The 22,666-nt window shown below is 39.8% G+C and overlaps 1 protein-coding gene across 1 annotated transcript in view; it reads right to left on the bottom strand.

Annotated features, from left to right (window-relative positions):
- Positions 1-22,666, bottom strand: part of LOC128652390 (NXPE family member 3-like) — a 192,285-nt gene that overhangs the window by 39,912 nt on the left and 129,707 nt on the right. The window lies entirely within an intron of this gene.

Raw genomic sequence — 22,666 nt, 5'->3', positions numbered from 1 at the left:
ATACAAATGATAGATCCACGCTTCCCAGGTAAATGAATTGTCGCGATCGCTCAGCTGCTGATCGCTTCCTCTGTCTCAGCGCGGTAGCGCTTTCATTGGTTGCTTAGCAACCCTGTTCCTGTCGGCCTTCCGATGACGTCAGGAGGCCTTCTTATTCCCGGCATCTCCTCTCATCGGTGCCTGCTTTTTTTTACTTGTGGGCTATGTGAGTACAAATCTATTCTTGTGATATATTCTGAATCTGTGCCTGCTTATTTTGAACCCTAAACCCCTACCTGCCTAATATCGTTGCTGGACACTGCTTACCTGACTACTCTATTGGTTAAACCCTACCTGCCTGATAACACGTTGCTGGACACTGCTTACCTGACTACTCTATTGGTTAACCCCTACCTGCCTGATAACACGTTGCTGGACACTGCTTACCTGACTACTCTATTGGTTAACCCCTACCTGCCTGATAACACGTTGCTGGACACTGCTTACCTGACTACTCTATTGGTTAACCCCTACCTGCCTGATAACACGTTGCTGGACACTGCTTACCTGACTACTCTATTGGTTAACCCCTACCTGCCTGATAACACGTTGCTGGATACTGCTTACCTGACTACTCTATTGGTTAACCCCTACCTGCCTGATAACACGTTGCTGGACACTGCTTACCTGACTACTCTATTGGTTAACCCCTACCTGCCTGATAATACGTTGCTGGACACTGCTTACCTGACTACTCTATTGGTTAACCCTTACCTGCCTGATTACATGTTGCTGGACATTGCTTACCTGACTACTCTATTGGTTAACCCGTACCTGCCTGATAATACGTTGCTGGACATTGCTTACCTGACTACTCTATTGGTTAACCCCTATCTGCTTGATTACACGTTGCTGGACTTTGATTGCTTGATTACTCTACTGGTTAACCCCTATCTGCCTGATTACACGTTACTGGATATTGCTTGCCTGACTATTCTATTGGTTAACCCTTACCTGCCTGATTACACGTTGCTGGACATTGCCTGCCTGATTACTCTATTGGTTAACCCTTTCTACACGAAGTTTCTTCTCCTGACCCTGCTGTGTCATCTTCCAATCTATTACTGTGAGTATATTATACTACAGCTGTCGCAGGGTCAGGTCCTGGTATATACTCACTGTGCTAGGGTGTTATTAACCTCATTCTAGCATTTGGGTCTAACTCTGGACTTTACCTATCCTGACATTACAAACAGGCCATATAATGGACCCTGGTGAGTTATCCAGAGCTGTGGCTCTACAGGGACAGCTTCTTGGAACCCACTCTGCACACCTGCAATCCCTGGATTCTAAATTGGATCAAATAACTGCTCTTTTGCATAACATTTCTCCTCCTTCTCAAGCCTCAGCAACACCTGTTGTTCCTGCGGCCAGCTCTAACCCTGCGTTTAATCCGCCACAACCTGCAGAACACTTTATTCCTAGAATTCCACTACCGGATAAATATGACGGCAATCCTGAAGACTGTCGAGGATTTCTTAATCAGTGCCGCCTTCACTTCAGAAATAATCCTCAGATGTTTGTTTCCTCTTCCTCCAAGATCACCTTTTTAATTTCTCTTATGAAGGGTAAAGCCCTAGCTTGGGTTTCTCCACTGTTGGAAAAGGATGATCCTTTGCTCCAGGATATTGACACTTTTGTATCTATATTTTCTTCTGTGTTTGATAAACCTGGTAGATCAGCGGCGGCTGAAGCAGGACTTTTAGATTTAAGACAAGGATCTCTTTCTGTAGCACAATACGCTATAGAATTCCGGACTTTAGCTGCTGAAACTATGTGGAATCATGGGGCACTGTGTGCAGCATTTTGTAAAGGTCTTTGTGATCGTTTGAAAGACGAATTGGTTTATAGGGATCTTCCCGATTCTCTAGAAGATCTTATCAACCTATGTATCAAGCTTGATGCTCGTTACTCTGAGCGTCTCCATGAACGTGACCGTAACAGAAGATCCTTTATCAGATCTTCCTTTCGTCCTATGTCTCAGTCTCCAAAACTTCCTACTCCAAATACTTCCATCTCTGAGTCAAGTGAACCCATGGAGGTTGGTGCTATTAAATTATCCGAAGCTGAACCTCTCAGAAGGCGTAATCTGGGACTATGTCTTTACTGCGGTATTAAAGGGCATATGTTAAAAGATTGTCCAACTCGTCCAGTAAAAGCCAGGGCTTAACTCCAGGAAGAGGGGCTGAGTTAAGCCAAAGTTCTTTTTCTTCCCTCAATCCCAAGCTGTTTGTTCCGGTTACTGTCCGCTTTGGCAACATCAAATTTCAGGCTCAAGCACTCATCGACTCTGGAGCTGCAGGAATGTTTATGGATTCAGAGTTTGTCAATGCTTTTCGTATTCCTTTGCTTTCCAAGAGCCAAATAATTAAAGTCACTACTGTCAGTGGTCAACCTTTAGGTTCTGGTTTCATTCGATATTCTACCATTCCTCTTCTCATGTCTGTAGGAGTACTTCATTCCGAAACCATTTGTTTTGACATCATCTCTTCCCCACAGTTTCCTCTCATTTTGGGACTTCCTTGGCTTCAACTACATGATCCAGTTTTTTCCTGGTCTAAAGGAGAGCTTGTTGCTTGGGGATCTTCTTGTTTCACACAGTGTCTACGGAATGCTCCCAAAACTTCCAGTTCTGTTGTGGCAGTTTTGGACGTTCCTGATTCTTTGCCTGAACAATATCATTCTTTTTGTGATGTTTTTTCCAAAAAAGATGCTGAAGTATTACCTCCTCACCGGACCTTTGATTGTCCCATTGACTTATTACCAGGAGCACCTCTACCTAAGGGTAAAACTTACCCACTTTCTCGTCAAGAAAATGTTTCACTTGAGGAATATATCAAGGATAATTTGGCCCGAGGTTTTATCCGCCCTTCTTCTTCTCCAGTAGGGGCAGGTTTCTTCTTTGTGGAAAAGAAAGATGGAGGTCTTCGTCCTTGCATTGATTATCGAGCTCTTAATCAAATTACAATCAAGATATGTTATCCACTCCCTCTCATTCCCGAATTATTTGATCGTCTCCAGGGTGCTTCCATCTTTACCAAATTGGATCTTCGTGGGGCATATAATTTGGTCAGAATTCGTAAAGGGGACGAGTGGAAAACTGCCTTCAACACTAGGTTTGGACACTACGAATATTTAGTTTATGCCTTTTGGGTTATGCAATGCCCCTGCAGTTTTCCAACATTTTGTTAATGAAATATTCAGAGACTATCTTAATCAATTCGTTATTATCTATCTTGATGATATTCTGATTTATTCCCGGACTATACAGGATCACATTCATCATGTTACATTAGTACTCCAGAGATTACGTGAAAATTTTCTCTTTGCCAAGCTTGAAAAGTGTTCTTTTCATCAAGAATCTATTCCTTTCTTGGGTTACATTATTTCTCCGTCTGGATTCAAGATGGATTCTGACAAACTGTCAGCTATCCTAGACTGGCCTAGACCTACTTCCTTAAAATCTCTTCAAAGGTTCCTGGGGTTTGCCAATTACTATCGTAAGTTCATAAAGGACTTTGCTAACATCTCGGCACCCCTTACTGCTCTTACTAAAAAGGGTCAGGATTGCAAGCATTGGTCTTATCTAGCTTTATAGGCATTTGAATCTCTAAAGTCTGCATTTACTTCGGCTCCCATTCTTTGACATCCTGTTCCGACTCTTCAATTCATTCTTGAAGTGGATGCTTCTCTGATTGCTGCTGGGGCAGTACTATCTCAGCGAAATCCTGTTTCTAGCAAGATTCTTCCTGTGGGATTTTTCTCCAAGAAGTTCAATACTTCCGAACTGAATTATGACGTTGGAAACAAAGAACTGTTAGCTATTAAAATGGCTTTGGAAGAATGGAGACATCTGCTTGAAGGCACTGTTCAACCGTTTCTTATACTCACAGACCATAAAAATCTTCTGTATCTTCATACTGCCAAACGCCTCAACTCACGTCAAGCCCGATGGGCTCTGTTCTTCTCCAGATTTAATTTTGTCCTCTCTTATATTCCTGGCTCTAAGAATACGAAAGCAGACGCTTTATCTAGACAATTCCTGGCTTCTGATTCTACATTTCTGGATTCTGAACCCATTCTTCGCCCTGCTAAAGTTCTGGCTCAGTTATCTACGTTTCCTTTACAAGCGTTACAGTCCGCTCAAGCTTCTGTTCCTTCATCGTATAACATATCTCCTGGGATCTTATTTGTACCTACTGAATTCTGCCTAAAACTTCTTCGTTGGGCTCATGATAATGTTCTGTCTGGACATCCAGGAGTACGTAATACTTTGTGGAGACTCAAACAACATGTCTGGTGGCCTTCCATGGGCAAAGATGTCAAGGATTATGTTGCAGCTTGTACTTCCTGTACCTCAAATAAACAATCTTCATCATTACCTCTTGGCCTCTTACAACCTCTGCCTGTTCCATACTATCCCTGGTCTCATGTATCCATGGACTTTATTACAGATCTTCCTAATTCTGCCGGAAACAAGACCATATGGGTTGTGGTAGACAGGTTTTCCAAAGCAGCTCATTTTGTTCCTTTAACTGGATTACCATCGGCCCAGAAACTCGCTGAATTGTTTATTCTCCATATCACCAGATTACATGGTTTTCCTTTGGACATCGTTTCTGATCGAGGAGTTCAATTTGTCTCAAGATTTTGGAAATCTCTGTGCAAACAGTTTGGAGTTACCATATCTCTTTCTACTGCGCATCATCCTCAGTCCAACGGTCAAACTGAGCGGGTAAATCAATCTCTTGAGTCCTATCTCAGGCACTATGTTAATCATCAGCACTCCAATTGGCCGCAACTTCTTCCTTTAGCAGAACTTGCTTACAATTCCCGCTTCAACTCTTCTTTACAGACTTCTCCTTTCAAGGCAGCCTATGGATTCGAACCTAGAACTTTTCCTATGTCTTCGGGAGGTTCTGGAGTTCCTGGAGCAGATCGTACAGTAAGAAGTCTCTGTAAACACTGGAAGAAGATTCGGGAAATCCTTCTTCTCTCTACTCAAAAGTATAAACGATTTGCTGATCGCAGACACCGGAAGGCGCCCTCTTTTCGGACTGGAGACAAGGTTTGGATTTCCACCAGATTCATCCGACTCAAACAACCCTGTGCTAAATAAAATACATCGGACCATTCAGGATTGTTTCCAAGGTATGTTCTACTGCCTACAGGGTGGCTTTACCAGACAACTTGAAGATTCACCCTGTCTTTCACGTATCTCTTCTTAAACCAGCAGTCTCTAACCGGTTTTCCACCAAATGTAGAGTTCCCTCTCCGTTCCTTGTGGATGGTACTTCGGAATTTGAGATCAGTCACATTCTTGATTCCAGATTAAGGGGTAACCGTCTGTACTATTTGGTCCATTGGAAGGGATATCCCATCACTGAACGTTCTTGGGAACCTGCTTCTCATGTCCGTGCCTCTGCTTTGATCAAACAGTTCCACGCCCAGAATCCTTCAAAGCCTGTTCGTGTTCCCCGGAGGGGTCCTTGAGGTGGGGGCACTGTCGTGATCGCTCAGCTGCTGATCGCTTCCTCTGTCTCAGCGCGGTAGCGCTTTCATTGGTTGCTTAGCAACCCTGTTCCTGTCGGCCTTCCGATGACGTCAGGAGGCCTTCTTATTTCCGGCGTCTCCTCTCATCGGTGCCTGTTTGTTTTTACTCGTGGGCTATGTGAGTACAAATCTATTCTTGTGATACATTCTGAATCTGTGCCAGCTTATTCTGAACCCTAAACCTCTACCTGCCTGATATCGTTGCTGGACACTGCTTACCTGACTACTCTATTGGTTAAACCCTACTTGCCTGATAACACGTTGCTGGACACTGCTTACCTGACTACTCTATTGGTTAACCCCTACCTGCCTGATAACACGTTGCTGGACACTGCTTACCTGACTACTCTATTGGTTAACCCCTACCTGCCTGATAATACGTTGCTGGACACTGCTTACCTGACTACTCTATTGGTTAACCCGTACCTGCCTGATAACACTTTGCTGGACACTGCTTACCTGACTACTCTATTGGTTAACCCCTACCTGCCTGATAACATGTTGCTGGACACTGCTTACCTGACTACTCTATTGGTTAACCCCTACCTGCCTGATAACACGTTGCTGGACACTGCTTACCTGACTACTCTATTGGTTAACCCCTACCTGCCTGATAATACGTTGGTGGACACTGCTTACCTGACTACTCTATTGGTTAACCCTTACCTGCCTGATTACACGTTGCTGGACATTGCTTACCTGACTACTCTATTGGTTAACCCGTACCTGCCTGATAATACGTTGCTGGACATTGCTTACCTGACTACTCTATTGGTTAACCCCTATCTGCTTGATTACACGTTGCTGGACTTTGATTGCTTGATTACTCTACTGGTTAACCCCTATCTGCCTGATTACACGTTACTGGATATTGCTTGCCTGACTATTCTATTGGTTAACCCTTACCTGCCTGATTACATGTTGCTGGACATTGCCTGCCTGATTACTCTATTGGTTAACCCTTTCTACACGAAGTTTCTTCTCCTGACCCTGCTGTGTCATCTTCCAGTCTATTACTGTGAGTATATTATACATCAGCTGTCGCAGGGTCAGGTCCTGGTATATACTCACTGTGCTAGGGTGTTATTAACCTCATTCTAGCATTTGGGTCTAACTCTGGACTTTACCTATCCTGACATGAATGTTCTTTTATTAGATGAAAATCAACATTAGGACATGTGTAAAACAGATTGGTCTTACGCATTTCGGCTTACAAGCGTGCCGTAATCATAGACCATACCTACAAACTTACACCTGCAGCTTAAATGCCCAGGTAATTACACACTCCCATCTGATTTTTACTTTACTCTCCTCCCACAGACTAGGAGACTTTACAATACATATTTACATATTTCTTTTTATAATCAATCTCTATCTACAAGACATTTATACTGATTTACCAGATAGGTGAATTAAACCAGTTACAACCATAGCTATTTTCCGTTGTTCTGTATAGCCATATAGATATCCATAGAGAACTTATAGTTATATATTATATACCTTGAAGATTACAATTTTATATATTTTACATAAATGTTGCTTTATATAAATAAAGATTTCTCTATATTTGGCTAAAACATTTATACTTGCGTATAGGCTGTAACATTTCTAACAAGATATTGACAAACTAGATATTTGTAAGGGGGGGTTTACAATGAATAATGAAACAGGAATAATAATAAGACAAAAATAGTTATACATAGAAGGGAGTTGTAATACAACTCAACTATCTCTATCATAGCAAATTGTGCTGTTAATTGCTGTAACCATGCATATGTTTTCTTCATTATTTAAAAATCCTAGAGATCTATATATAGAAAACCCCTCAAAAAATCTATTAAGGACAGATATAAGAATTCATAAGGAGATTATTTTAGAGACATATATATTGTGTCAATCTGCTAGAACCAACAATTATTAATATCTTGTTCAGAATTGAACCCTTGGGGTACCTGTGTCTTTAATTTAAAAATCCAATAAGCCTCTTGCTTTTTCAAAAGGTTCAGCCTATCCCCCCCTCTATGTGGTTTTCTGATGTCTTCTATAGCACTCCAGCTAAAAGATTTCAAATCTTGATCATGTTCTTCTATAAAGTGAGTAGCTAGAGCTAAACATGGTATATTATTCTCAATATATGTCAAATGCTCACGTACACGTGTCCTTACGTCTCTAGTGGTCATTCCAATATATTGTTTTTTATGCTCTTTACATTCGATTAAGTATACCACATATTCAGTTGAGCCTTTTATACACCCTTTTACGTCAAATTCCTCTCCTGTGATATGGGAGTTAAATTTTTTAGTCACTTTTATAAATCCACAGGCTCTACACTTTCTATTGCCACACCTATAGGTGCCAATTGTTTGTAACCAGGCACTGCCATGATCTTTGTCTTTAATACAACTCAACTATCTCTAACTATTTTTTATCTTATTATTGTTATTCCTGTTTCATTATTCATTGTAAACCCCCTCTTACAAATATCGAGTTTGTCAATATCTTGTTAGAAATGTTACAGCCTATACGCAAGTATAAAGCTTTTAGCCAAATATAGAGGATTCTTTATTTATGTAAAGCAATTATATACAATATATAAAATTGTAATCTTCATTGTATATAATATATAACTAAATCTCAAAAGCAAACCTGGTAACAATTGATTGTCACCACTCAAGAGGGAGCAATAGAAACTCAATATTAAAAACAATCGCCTAGATTTAGAGTTCTGCGTTAGCCGTCAAAACCAGCGTTAAGGGGTCCTAACGCTGGTTTTGGCTGCCCGCTGGTATTTAGAGTCAGTCAGGAAAGGGTCTAACTCTCACTTTCCAGCCGCGACTTTTCCATACCGCAGATCCCCTTACGCCAATTGCGTATCCTATCTTTTCAATGGGATCTTCCTAACGCCGGTATTTAGAGTCTTGGCTGAAGTGAGCGTTAGAACTCTAACGACAAAACTCCAGCCGCAGAAAAAAATCAGGAGTTAAGAGCTTTATGGGCTAACACCGGTTTATAAAGCTCTTAACTACTGTGCTCTAAAGTACACTAACACCCATAAACTACCTATGTACCTTTAAACCGAGGTCCACCCACATCGCCACCACTCTAATAATTTTTTTTAACCCCCAAATCTGCTGACCGCACCCCGCCGCCACATACATTATCCCTATGTACCCCTAATCTGCTGCCCCTAACATCGCCGACACCTACATAATATTTATTAACCCCTAATCTGCCCCCCCAATGTCGCCGCTACTTTACCTACACTTATTAACCCCTAATCTGCCGACCGGACCTCGCCGCTACTCTAATAGATGTATTAACCCCTAAAGCTAACCCTAACCCTAACCCTAACACCCCCCTAAGTTAAATATAATTTAAATCTAACGAAATAAATTATTTCTTATTAAATAAATTAATCCTATTTAAAGCTAAATACTTACCTGTAAAATAAACCCTAATATAGCTACAATATAACGAATAATTATATTGTAGCTATTTTAGGATTTATATTTATTTTACAGGCAACTTTGTATTTATTTTAACTAGGTACAATAGCTATTAAATAGTTATTTACTATTTAATATCTACCTAGTTAAAATAATTGCAAAATTACCTGTAAAATAAATAAGTTACAATTAAAGCTAACACTACACTATCAATAAATTAATTAACTAAACTAACTACAATTACCTACAATTAAATCAACTAAACTAAATTACAAAAAAAACAAACACTAAATTACAAAAAATAAAAAGATTACAAGAATTTTAAACTAATTACACCTACTCTAAGCCCCCTAAAAAAATAACAAAGCCCCCCAAAATAAAAAAAATGCCCTACCCTATTCTAAAATAAAAAGTTAACAGCTCTATTACCTTAGCAGCCCTTAAAAGGGCTTTTTGCGGGGCATGCCCCAAAGAAATCAGCTCTTTTGCCTGTAAAAAAAAACATACAATACCCCCCCAACATTACAACCCACCACCCACATACCCCTAATCTAACCCACCCAAACCCCCTTTAAAAAACCTAACACTAAGCCCCTGAAGATCTCCCTACCTTGTATTCACCCAGCCGGGTATCACCGATCCGTCCAGAAGAGGGTCCGAAGTCTTCATCCTATCCGGCAAGAAGATGTCCTCCAGAGGGTCCGAAGTCTTCATCCTATCCGGCAAGAAGAGGTCCTCCAGAGGGTCCGAAGTCTTCATCCTATCCGGCAAGAAGATGTCCTCCAGAGGGTCCGAACTCTTCATCCTATCCGGCAAGAAGAGGTCCTCCAGAGGGTCCAAAGTCTTCATCCAGACGGCATCTTCTATCTTGTTCCATCCGGAGCGGAGTGGGTCCATCTTGAAGCAGCTGGCGCGGATCCATCCTCTTCTAATGACGTCCTAAGTCCGAATGAAGGTTCCTTTAAATGACGTCATCCAAGATGGCGTCCCTCGAATTCCGATTGGCTGATAGGATTCTATCAGCCAATCGGAATTAAGGTAGGAAAAATCTGATCAGATTCAAGTTCAATCGGATTGGCTGATCCAATCAGCCAATCAGATTGAGCTCGCATTCTATTGGCTGTTCCGATTTTTTTCCAGGTAAAAGAGCTGATTTCTTTAGCGCAATGCCCTACAAAAGGCCTTTTTAAGGGCTACTGGTAGTTTATTGTAGGCTTTTTTTATTTTTTATAGGGTTATTAGATTAGGTGTAATTGTTTTTATTTTTGAAAATGTTGTTTGTTATTTTTCGTAATGTTGTATTTTTTCTAATTTTAGACTTATATTATTTTAGTAGTGTAATTGTAATTTTAATATAAAGTTAGGGGGTGATGTGGGAGGTTTAGGGGTTAATAGGTTTATTTAGTAGTGGCGATGTGGGGGGCTGGCGGTTTAGGTGTTAACAGATTTAGTTAGTGGTGTCGGTGTCGGGGAGCAGCGGAATAGGGGTTAATAACTTTATTATAGTGGCAGGGATGTGGGCGGGCAGCAGATTAGGGGTTAATACGTTTTAAATAGTGTTTGCGATGCGGGAGGGCCTCGGTTTAGGGGTTAATAGTTAGTTTATGGGTGTTAGTGTACTTTGTAACACTTTAGTTATGAGTATTGTGAAACTTTTTTGTTACACAAAATCCATTACTGCTCTCAGATAGCGGTATTGATCGTGTTGGTATAGGTTGTAATGCAAGCATTTTAGCCTCACCGCCGGAACTTGATGTCTTAGAAGATCAAGAGCTGCAGCATAACAATCACATGACCTAATTAGCATGTGATCACTGGAAGGCTGATAGGGAGGTGCATCATTCTATTACACAGGACTGTGTTTACAACATCTTCAAACACACACACAAATAAACTGCACAATCCCTGTTGTTCTATTGGTAAAATTATTTTTAGATGCAGTAATGCTCCTACACTGCTTGCTAAAAAGCAGCAGTGTTTGTCTCTAAAATTACAGGACTTTGCTGGGGGGATTTTTTTTCTTGCCGAATAGATGGAGAGATCTGCCTTTATGTTAATATATGGATATAAGGAAACATAATAAATAACACTGTTTAAGTGTTATCTATTCCCAGTGTCAATCAAATCAATATTACAACGTATCCACTTGTATAAATTTTGAAAAATGCCTCACAATAGTAATCACAAATAATAAAATGTGGACTGGTAAATCATAACAGTTCCCCTTCTGGTATATAGTTTTGTGAGTTACTGATGTGATGTTTACTCTTTGTTATATAGTTACTATCAACTTCCTGATCAACATAAAGTATTTGGGTGTTACCATTGCATTGGTAATACTGATGTGGTTATGGCTTTAACACTTGAATTATAGTGACAATTATTGTGCAGTAGTATCTACTTTGGAGGTATCTGTTAACTTTGGGTCATTTGGAAGGGAGCTTGTAGTTTACACCCCCAAATGCCCTAATATATAGTTTGGTTAAACAAACGCTTCCTTGTTATAGCAGTATGTATTACTCAAAGTGTTTTGTATACTGGATTAAATGGTCTCCAATTTATTTGTAGATATGTGCATGATCGAAAAATTAGTTTCGGTTCGGTTAGGATCGATTCGGAGGTTTTCGAATTTTGTTTCGGATCGATTAGAATTCGGAAAACTTCGAATGAATTCGTTTCGGATTCGTTTCGGACTCATTCGGATTCGAAAAAATTCGGCTGGATTCGGTTCGATTCGGTTCGGAAATTCGGAATTTCGGTATGTGTGCTGTGTATTAGACTAGTATTATGTACTGTATATTAGGTGTAACCCATAGCAGAGTGATATAACCTAATATACTGTACAATACTAGTGTAATCCATGTCCATCCGAATTTACCGAATAAATCCGAACTAATTCGTATTTATTCGGTAAATTCGGCAGTATTTTAATTCGGAAATTCGGTTCGATCCGAATCTCTGAATTTTCCGAATTTTCCGAATTTCCGAATCGAACCGAACCGAATTGCACATGTCTAGTTATTTGCTGCTATGAATAAATATGTGCATAACACCATAGTCTGTATAACATAGGAGTCTAAGCAGTTAGATAGACACACAAATTGTAATTTTGTGATTTGACTGTATTTATTTGTTTCGCCCAATAGGTATTGCACATCATAGAAAATTTCCCTCTATTATAGTATATTGTGTAACAATTGTGATATAGTGAGCACACATATTATAATGGCGCTCTGCGATTTGAACTCAATAGTTTTATTTGGTACAATAGTAATAAATTTACCAAATAAATAAAAGAATATATATACTGTATATACTGTATATGTGTATCTGTTTTATTATTAGTTCAGTTTTGCTATTGTATGAGAAACGGAGCGTTTCCTGGAATGAGTTCCAATGCGATCAATACAATACCTTAACCTGTTTGTGTTTCTCTGGGTGTATTAAAAAAAAAAATCCCTCAGAATAACATTTATTATATTGTGTTAATCCTTATCAGGTTGAATAGTGTAAAACCACTGTGTGTTATTGACCTATTACTGAAATTATGTGTCGCAACATTGTTTTTAAATTTGGCTACTGTGTCTATGTGCTCATTTGTTAGTCGCGCTTGTTGCCCGCAACTAGATTTATTTATAAACCCTCCTGGTCTCCCTGGGGAGAGGATATTGGGATATGTAATCACTATTAGAATTGATTCGATTACACTATAGGGATAATAGTTCTACAGCTATTTTCTGATATTCATTTAAAAACCACAACATTGAGACCCCATCGTCTCACACTCTTATAGTGTAATCAAATCAATTCTAATAGTGATTACGCATCCCAATATCCTCTTCCCAGGGAGACCAGGAGCGTTTATAAATAAATCCAGTTGCGGGCAACAAAGAAACAAGTGCGAATAACAAATGAGCACATAGGCACAGTAGCTGAATTTAAATACAATGTTGTGACACATGATTTCAGTAATAGGTCGATAACACACAGTGGTTTTACACTATTCAACCTAATAAGGATTAACACAATATAATAAATGTTATTCTGAGGGATTTATAATATACCCAGAGAAACACAAACAGGTTAAGGTATTGTATTGATCGCATTGGAACTCATTCCTGGAACCGCTCAGTTTCTCATACAATAGCAAAACTGAACTAATAATAAAACAGATTAACATATATATACAGTATATATATATATATACATATATATATATATATATATATATATATATATATATATATATATATATATATATATGCAAAAAGTCCCAAAGCTCTGCACGCACTTTAAATTATGAGTATGCCCGGGGTGCATCAAAAGCAACAATAAATAGTGAGAAAGAACGCATTCTCCGGGTCTTATCAAATGTAGTATTTTAATAATAAAGCAGCATATAGTAATAGTACTATATGCTGTTGTATTATTAAAATACTACATTTGATAAGACCCGGAGAGTGCGTCCTTTCTCACTACTTTTATATATATATATATATATATATATATATATATATATATATATATATATAATTTTATTTATTTGGTAAATGTCATAACTATTGTACCAAATAAAACTATTGAGTGCAAATCGCAGAGCGCCATTATAAGTGTGCTCACTATATCACAATTGTTACACAATATACTATAATAGAGCACAATTTTATATGATGTACAATATTTATTGGGCAAAACAAATTAACACAGTCAAATCGCAAAATTACAATTTGTGTGCCTCTCTAACTGCTTAGACTCCTATGTTATACAGACTATGGTGTAATGCACACATTTAGTCATAGCAGCAAATAACTTGGAGACCATTTAATCCAGTATACAAAACACTTTGAGTAATACATACTGCTATAACAAGGAAGCGTTTGTTTAACCAAACTATATATTAGGGCATTTGGGGGTGTAAACTACAAGCTCCCTACCATATGACCCAAAGTTAACAGATAACTCTAAAGTAGATACTACCGCAAAATAATTGCCACTCTAATTCAAGTGTTGAAGCCATAACAGCACATCAGTATTACCAATGCAATGGTTACACCCAAATACTTTATGTTGATCAGGAAGTTGATAGTAACTATATAATGTGACGAATACCCTGACTACCCGGGCTGGGTAGCTCAGCCAAACGGGTCCTGCTTCCTCCCTGCTGACTGCAGCTATGTAGCTGGCAAGTGACCACAGCCTGTAGCTACCCCTGATGCCCGACAGCACCAGTATTCAGGGTCCCACCCTGTGGCAGACTCCGGCTACCCCAACTAGGTAGCTCTGCCAGAGGATCCTTCCTCTCCCAGACAAGGGGCCCCTATGTAGCGGAGAAGAAGGGATTTAGCAGGAGCCCACCCAAATAACTAGACATACTAGCATTTAGGTGGAACAAGAACTACCTTTATTGAGAAACACACACATTTTTTATACACACAACTCATTTTGATAAGAACATTGGACAATCCCCACAATTTTTCTGCCATTCCCACCCCTCCAGACAGACCGGCACCTCCATAGCAGCCACAGTCCCACAGAATCCCAGGACCCAGGGGTGATGGTTTTGGGGTGATCCCGGTGAAGCGGCGACACTTCCAGGGTGTCATTGAAAAAAATTCTCAGTCCCCAGATGCCACAGTCCAAAAAGCAGCGTGATTAGTTAATGGGGACCGGCGATACAGTCCATTGAAGTTATGGGGGGAGGGGTTTCCAAAACTCCCAGTTCCCAAAATAGCTCCCCTCCAGCAATTCTCTCACCTCTTGTCCTCCCTAGCGGCTACCAATCCCCAAAAGAGCGGAGCTCTGGGGCAAAGGGCCAGTGGAGTGACCAGGGGTAAATTTAGCGGGTGCGCTGCTGTTCTGTGGCCGACCAGGAGCGGGGAACATGAGAGGGGTTAGGCGGGTATCCGTTGTGAGTTGACCGACCCTGGAGTTCCAGGAGCCTGGCCAACCTTCTCTGACAAAGTACTCATCACCGAATAAAGGGAACAAAAATGGCCTGGGAGATTGTGGGTTGCTCTCCGGAGCCCAAATCTGCTGAGGAACAGGAGGGGGTGAGGTGGTAGGGGGTAAGGGTTCAACTTTTGCAGCCTGGCACAGCATGGCAAAACAGTAGATAGCAAGAGACAGCAAGATCCCGCTAGCCATGAGAGGGCCAATTCTGGTGTGACAAGGAGTCAGGCAGGCAGTAAGGGGGGGGGGGGGCTAGCCTAGGCTGTCTGGTATCCGTGACATATAACAAAGAGTAAACATCACATAAGTAACTCACAAAACTATATACCAGAAGTGGAACTGTTATGTGCGAAGCTTCAGAGGTGTCACACAAGATTTTTTTAGCACATTTTGCAAAATCGTGAGCAGCTTTAACTAAATTGTGTGCACAATTTAGCTAAATCATGAGCACGATTTATAATTAATTATAATCATGCTATTCCACCTTAAGCATGAATCCTCCCACTTACAGATCAGGCTCACCAGCTAATATTGCTTTCAATTTCAGTTCAGTCAGTGTTAGGATCAATACAGACAGACTGGTAAGTGTGGACCTCAGCTTCAGTCAATGTTAGCATTATGTTATGTGACAAACAATACATTTAGTATTGCAGTGCTCACAAAGTATATTTATAGGCTTACCAGAAGTCCCAGTTTGACTGGGATTGTCCCTGTTTGGAGGTGCTGTCCCAGTGTCCCACCCGATTGTTCATTCTGTCCCAGTTTGCCAGGTGTCCGGTATTTGACCAGACAGTCCCGTATTTCCGTTTGCTGTATTTTTAAAAAAAATACATTTTTGGGTCTATTCTGTCTATGTGCCTTACTTACTGCCTGACAAACTTTGTTTACAGTCAGTGGCACTGTGAAACTAAGTAGCGCAGCGCTGAATAGCACAGAAGTGAGTGACGTCAGTCACAGATATGCGACCAGTGTGAGGTTCAGCAGCATGTGAGGTACAAAGCACTATGGGACATACAGTTGCCATGATAGCAAGAAACTAACAGTCCACCCTGGGTGACAGTTTAACCCCAGCAGTGCCAGTGACTAGGGCAGGGTATTCTCCTGGCACACCTGGCTTTGTGGTCACATAATGAGCATGAGGCTGCAAGCCAAGGGCTACTGCTTGTCACTGAGCAGGCATTGCTATAGCAGCAGCCACATTCGCTCAGTAGCATACACTGTGTAAATAGCTATATATGTAACGTTATTTATCCTGTGTATACAGTGCACGGGTATGTTATGTTTACAATAAAGCTAGGTGAACATTAGAAAACATTTCCACTGTATGCTTAGTGGTTTCCATAGCAACAGTGACAGAGCACCGCCATCTTGTTATAAGACCTTTGCCTTAGCAGATCACTTCTGGGTTAAGTGTTCACATGTGTGCGGAGTCTGTGTACTATGTAAGTGCCTGTTGTAAGTTATACATTACCTCTGTTATATGTGAATCAGGTGCTGCTCTGTAATGGGGACATTTCCCGTCTGGCATATTATATGGTAGAATGCTGTGTAATAATGAGCTTGTGCAGATAGAACACATTCTGGGGAACTGCTTAGCAAAAGCTGCCCTTTGTGATAGGCAGTGATCACAAAGATTAATTTACTCTCTGGAAAATTAGTTCCGGTAGGCAATCACCACGCCCCCTCGACAAGTCCCCTGACTACACCCCCACTGGCTCTGCACCAGGTGGTCCCAGTTTCACTTCTAAAAATGATGGTACGCCTATATATTTATCCTTTCACAATATTATGCAATTATATTCAAATTATTGGAAGTGAAATATGTGTAAATTATATTATATTTAAAGTATATATTGAACAGAAATGAGTTAATTATTCAGGCTAAATACTGATTTCTCAAAACAAAATAGTTGTGCTCCCTGTAAAAAATGATGAATTGTACAATTTCAAATACATATTTTTCTGTCATTTCTATATAAAATATTGTCATATTCTTCTGTCTTTTTTTAAGCAGGCAATTCGTTTTTGTATTAATACTATGGAAACATCTAATTTGATTCCACTACCTGGAAAAAATGGCAGTGAGAACTGTATACAATACATTTTCATAATGCTCTGTGCACAATAGAATCATGGAAGCCCGTGTTATTGTGCACACAATGTGGTACATTGCAAAGGTTATCCAAAAGAAAGGGATTGGATCTCAAAGAAGTATAGCTGCAAAATGTGTTTACATTGAGATTATCTGTCTGAGTACAATATACTGAGTACAATGAATAAAATGTTTTATTGTGTAAAAAGATAGATAGCGCCTTTACTACCCATTCCCCAGCTTTGCACAACCAACATTGTTATATTAATATAATTTGAAAGAACTAAAATCAACAGCATTTTATACGTTTTTAACAGCAAGACAAAAGTTAGTTAATGTGTACCATACAGGGAGTGCAGAATTATTAGGCAAATGAGTATTTTTACCACATCATCCTCTTTATGCATGTTGTCTTACTCCAAGCTGTATAGGCTTGAAAGCCTACTACCAATTAAGCATATTAGGTGATGTGCATCTCTGTAATGAGAAGGGGTGTGGTCTAATGACATTAACACCCTATATCAGGTGTGCATAATTATTAGGCAACTTCCTTTCCTTTGGCAAAATGGGTCAAAAGAAGAATTGACAGGCTCAGAAAAGTCAAAAATAGTGAGATATCTTGCAGAGGGATGCAGCACTCTTAAAATGGCAAAGCTTCTGAAGCGTGATCATCGAACAATCAACCGTTTCATTCAAAATAGTCAACAGGGTCGCAAGAAGCGTGTGGAAAAACCAAGGTGCAAAATAACTGCCCATGAACTGAGAAAAGTCAAGCGTGCAGCTGCCAAGATGCCACTTGCCACCAGTTTGGCCATATTTCAGAGCTGCAACATCACTGGAGTGCCCAAAAGCACAAGGTGTGCAATACTCAGAGACATGGCCAAGGTAAGAAAGGCTGAAAGACGACCACCACTGAACAAGACACACAAGCTGAAACGTCAAGACTGGGCCAAGAAATATCTCAAGACTGATTTTTCTAAGGTTTTATGGACTGATGAAATGAGAGTGAGTCTTGATGGGCCAGATGGATGGGCCCGTGGCTGGATTGGTAAAGGGCAGAGAGCTCCAGTCCGACTCAGATGCCAGCAAGGTGGAGGTGGAGTACTGGTTTGGGCTGGTATCATCAAAGATGAGCTTGTGGGGCCTTTTCGGGTTGAGGATGGAGTCAAGCTCAACTCCCAGTCCTACTGCCAGTTTCTGGAAGACACCTTCTTCAAGCAGTGGTACAGGAAGAAGTCTGCATCCTTCAAGAAAAACATGATTTTCATGCAGGACAATGCTCCATCACACGCGTCCAAGTACTCCACAGCGTGGCTGGCAAGAAAGGGTATAAAAGTAGAAAATCTAATGACATGGCCTCCTTGTTCACCTGATCTGAACCCCATTGAGAACCTGTGGTCCATCATCAAATGTGAGATTTACAAGGAGCGAAAACAGTACACCTCTCTGAACAGTGTCTGGGAGGCTGTGGTTGCTGCTGTACGCAATGTTGATGGTGAACAGATCAAAACACTGACAGAATCCATGGATGGCAGGCTTTTGAGTGTCCTTGCAAAGAAAGGTGGCTATATTGGTCACTGATTTGTTTTTGTTTTGTTTTTGAATGTCAGAAATGTATATTTGTGAATGTTGAGATGTTATATTGGTTTCACTGGTAAAAATAAATAATTGAAATGGGTATATATTTGTTTTTTGTTAAGTTGCCTAATAATTATGCACAGTAATAGTCACCTGCACACACAGATATCCCCCTAAAATAGCTATAACTAAAAACAAACTAAAAACTACTTCCAAAACTATTCAGCTTTGATATTAATGAGTTTTTTGGGTTCATTGAGAACATGGTTGTTGTTCAATAATAAAATTAATCCTCAAAAATACAACTTCCCTAATAATTCTGCACTCCCTGTATAGATCAGGGTTCTTCAAATCATGGGTCGAGATCCATTACTGGATCATAACACCATGTGTACTGGGTTGCGACTTGTGTGAGTGTTGTAGGAGTGTGTGTGGTGTATTGTATGAGATTGTGTGTGTGTGTGTTGTGCATGTGTTGTGTATGAGAGTGTGTGGGGTGTGTGTTGTATGAGAGTGTGTATGTGTTGTATGAGTGTGTGTGTGGTATGTGTGTTGTATAAATGTGTGTGATATCTGTGTAATATGAAAAGTGTGTGTGTGTTATATGAAAGTGTGTGTGTGTGTTGTATGATATAGTGTGTGTTATATGAAAGTATGTGTGTGTATGTGTGTGTTGTAAGAGAGTGTATTGGGTGAGTGTGTTATCTGAAAGTGTGTGTGTTGTATGAGAGTGTGTGTGGTATTTGTGTTACATGAAAATGTGTGTTGTATGTGAGTGTGTTTGTGTGAGTTGTAAGATTGTGTGTGTTGTATGAGTGTGTGATGTGTGTGTTGTATGAGAGTGTGTGTGTTATTACATTTTACAACGCTTTCAAATTTCACTACAATCAGGAATAAAGCATGCACATATTTTAGTCTCTTTGCCAAAAATTGCAGCTATCATGTTTATTTCTTAAGAAATTTCCAGACCAAGTATAAAATGTGGGTCCCAAAGGTATGTGGTATCATGGCACTGGGTCTTGGGGGAAAAAGTTTGAAGAACCCTGATATAGATAACACTGAGCTGACACTCAGTGAATCGTGAGTGATCACTGATTAGCTAAATTCAAGTATGCACACACCTCTGAGATAAGGGGGATTGGTGCAAAGCCTTAGATACAAGGTAATCAAAGATTATTTAGCATTAATTGAGCATTATTGAGCTTTTAGAAATCCATGTGACTGAAGCTGAAGTGCACAGTTACTTACAAAACAGAAATGATTCACTGGCACTATGTGGGTAATTGGAAGATCACGCTATGGGGACATGACGGCATGATTTGTTTGTATGAGTGGAATCAGTACTGCGGTTATGGTCGCCATTGATTTGGGAGTCCAACTCCATTGCAGTTTATGTTAATGTATCATTTCTTATACACTAGTTTAATTTCTGGCAGAGTGGACTGGTGATATAACTAGTATTGACCTATTTTGGATACTAGCTTTTTAATTAATCACAATAAAGTGTTGGGTTTTATTATTTGAGAAAGATAGTGCGCCAAATCTCTCATTCCCTATCTCATTCCTCCTTATCCCTTTTTCTTCTATATTTCCTTTTATCTGTTGAATTTGATACATGCACACTTACTTACCAGTTTGTGCTGATCCTCACTGACACATAGGGCTCAATTTATCAATCAAGGGGTGGACAGCGGCGGACATATTCGGCACTGTCCGCCCCAGCTCTCCTCTGGTGGGCAGCAATATTTTGCGCTTGCCTGCAATCCTGCTACCTACCCACACACAGCCAATCATGTGCAGGCAGGAGCTGTCAATCTCCCTGCTCGGACGAGGAGAAGAGGGTAGGGAAGCAGCTGTCTCATGGCCTCTTCTTGATAAATCATGATTGTAGGCTATCTTGTGAAAACCTGCAGTCATAGGGAGGAGAAGGGCTTCATAAATCGAGCCCATAGTGATGTCCAGTTCATGAACGATGCAGTAGAATTACATAATTAACAGTGCATAATAAAAATATGCAAAAACACCTACCCTGAATTTCAAATTAGCAGTAGACCTTTTTACTCACAATTTATATTTTTTCTCTCATAGTCCAGCCCCCTGTATCATGTAACAGAAATCAGCCAATCACAGACTAGTATACATATACCATGTGAGATTGTGCACATGCTCAGTAGGAATCATAAAAGGTTATTTTGACTTGAGTGTCCCATTTAACTAACTCTTTTGCAATGAAACACTCAGTTAACACTCAGGTCACAGCAGTTCTTAATAGACCCCTGCCTTTACTCCTAACTTCACCTTAAATTAACCCTTACTGTCCCTTACTATAAATACTCCTGACCATAACTTAACCCTAAGGACCCCTGTTAACCCTAACTGCCCTAAATTAACCCCATCAATATTGATGTGGAGCTCTGGGATACTAGTTATTGTGTTAATGTAAATGTTTTTACAATACCTATTAGGTAAATAAAGTGGGTATCACTTCCCTGTGTATGATCATGGATAAGCAGTCTTTTGTAAGATATGCAACTATTAGGCAAATACAACAATACAAAATGCAGCATACTCTGTTCTATGCACTGTGTTGGAACCCACACAATATATGCAGCATAATCTGTTCTATGCACCTTGTTGTATATATTTGCCTTGGTTTTTCATATACAACAAAAGACTGCTTATCCATATGATATGGGTAAGAAATAGATGTAACGCTGCATTGTGTGTCAGGATGAGTCGGACAGTGATTCAGGAGTCAGGAATCGGATTGGTGGAGCATCTCTAATAGGAGAATCTGCGGCTCGTCCCTCATGCATCACATGTACAAAAAAGTGAACTGATTAATTGGTTCATGAACTGGTTCAGTTAAACGAACCGTTCGAAATGAACTTATTCATCAAGATGAATCAGACTTCCCATCTCTACTGACACACTGAACTGAAAGTACTAGCAGCTGGTAGGCGGGAGCTCCTCCTCCTGTAGATAGGTCATCAAAACATGACTAGCTAGGGGAGGACCAGGCTGATCTGTAAGGGGGAGAATTCATGCTTAAAGGAACAGTATACACCAATTTTCATATAACTGCATGTAATAGACACTACTATAAAGAAGAATATGCACAGATACTGATCTAAAAATCAAGTATAAAACCTTTTAAAAACTTAGAAGCTCCAAATTTAGCACTGTTGAGGAAATTAGCTGGAACACCCAGTGAAAGGTACTGAGTGCAGATACTCTCCCTCACTTCCCTGCATATGAAAAGATAGATTAGGCTAACAGAAGCCAGCAGTGGTCTGTAAACGCACGTATACATCTGACACTTTGGGGCTTGGGTAGGAGTCTGAAACCAGCACAATGTTATTAAAAAATAAGCAAAACTATATATTGTCACAAAAAAACTCCCAGGTGGACTGTATAAATGTATCATCTGCAAAACATTTATGCAAAGAAGAATCTAGTGTATAATGTCCCTTTAAGGTGGAATAGCATGATTATAATGATTTATAAATCGTGCGCACGATTTGGCTAAATCGTTAGCACAATTTGGCTAAATCGTGAGCACGATTTGGCTAAATCGTGAGCACGATTTGGCTAAATCGTGAGCACGATTTGACTAAATCGTGAGCACGATTTATAAAAAAATCTTGTGTGACACCTCTGGGGCTCTGTAGTTATGATTTACCAGTCCACACTTTATTATTTGTGATAACTATTGTGACACATTTTTCAAAATTTACACACGTGGATACGTTGCAATATTGATTTGATTGACACTGGGAATAGATAACACTTAAACTGTGTTATTTATTATGTTTCCTTATATCCATATATTAACATAAAGGCAGAAATCCTTGTATAATAGGAAACATTCACTCCATTATTGAAATACTACCAGCTATTTCTCTCGATACATATTTTAATTGTTCACCCATATTTTAAAATGAAAAATTAAAAGTTAAAATTTAAACTTTGCTGCCTCAAATTTACTAAGGTGTCTAGTTTTATTGTG

This window comes from Bombina bombina, chromosome 3 (genome assembly GCF_027579735.1).
Source record: "Bombina bombina isolate aBomBom1 chromosome 3, aBomBom1.pri, whole genome shotgun sequence".
Taxonomy (NCBI): domain Eukaryota; kingdom Metazoa; phylum Chordata; class Amphibia; order Anura; family Bombinatoridae; genus Bombina; species Bombina bombina.
Note: the sequence above shows the minus strand (reverse complement) of the source record. Positions and strands in the feature narration are given on the sequence as shown.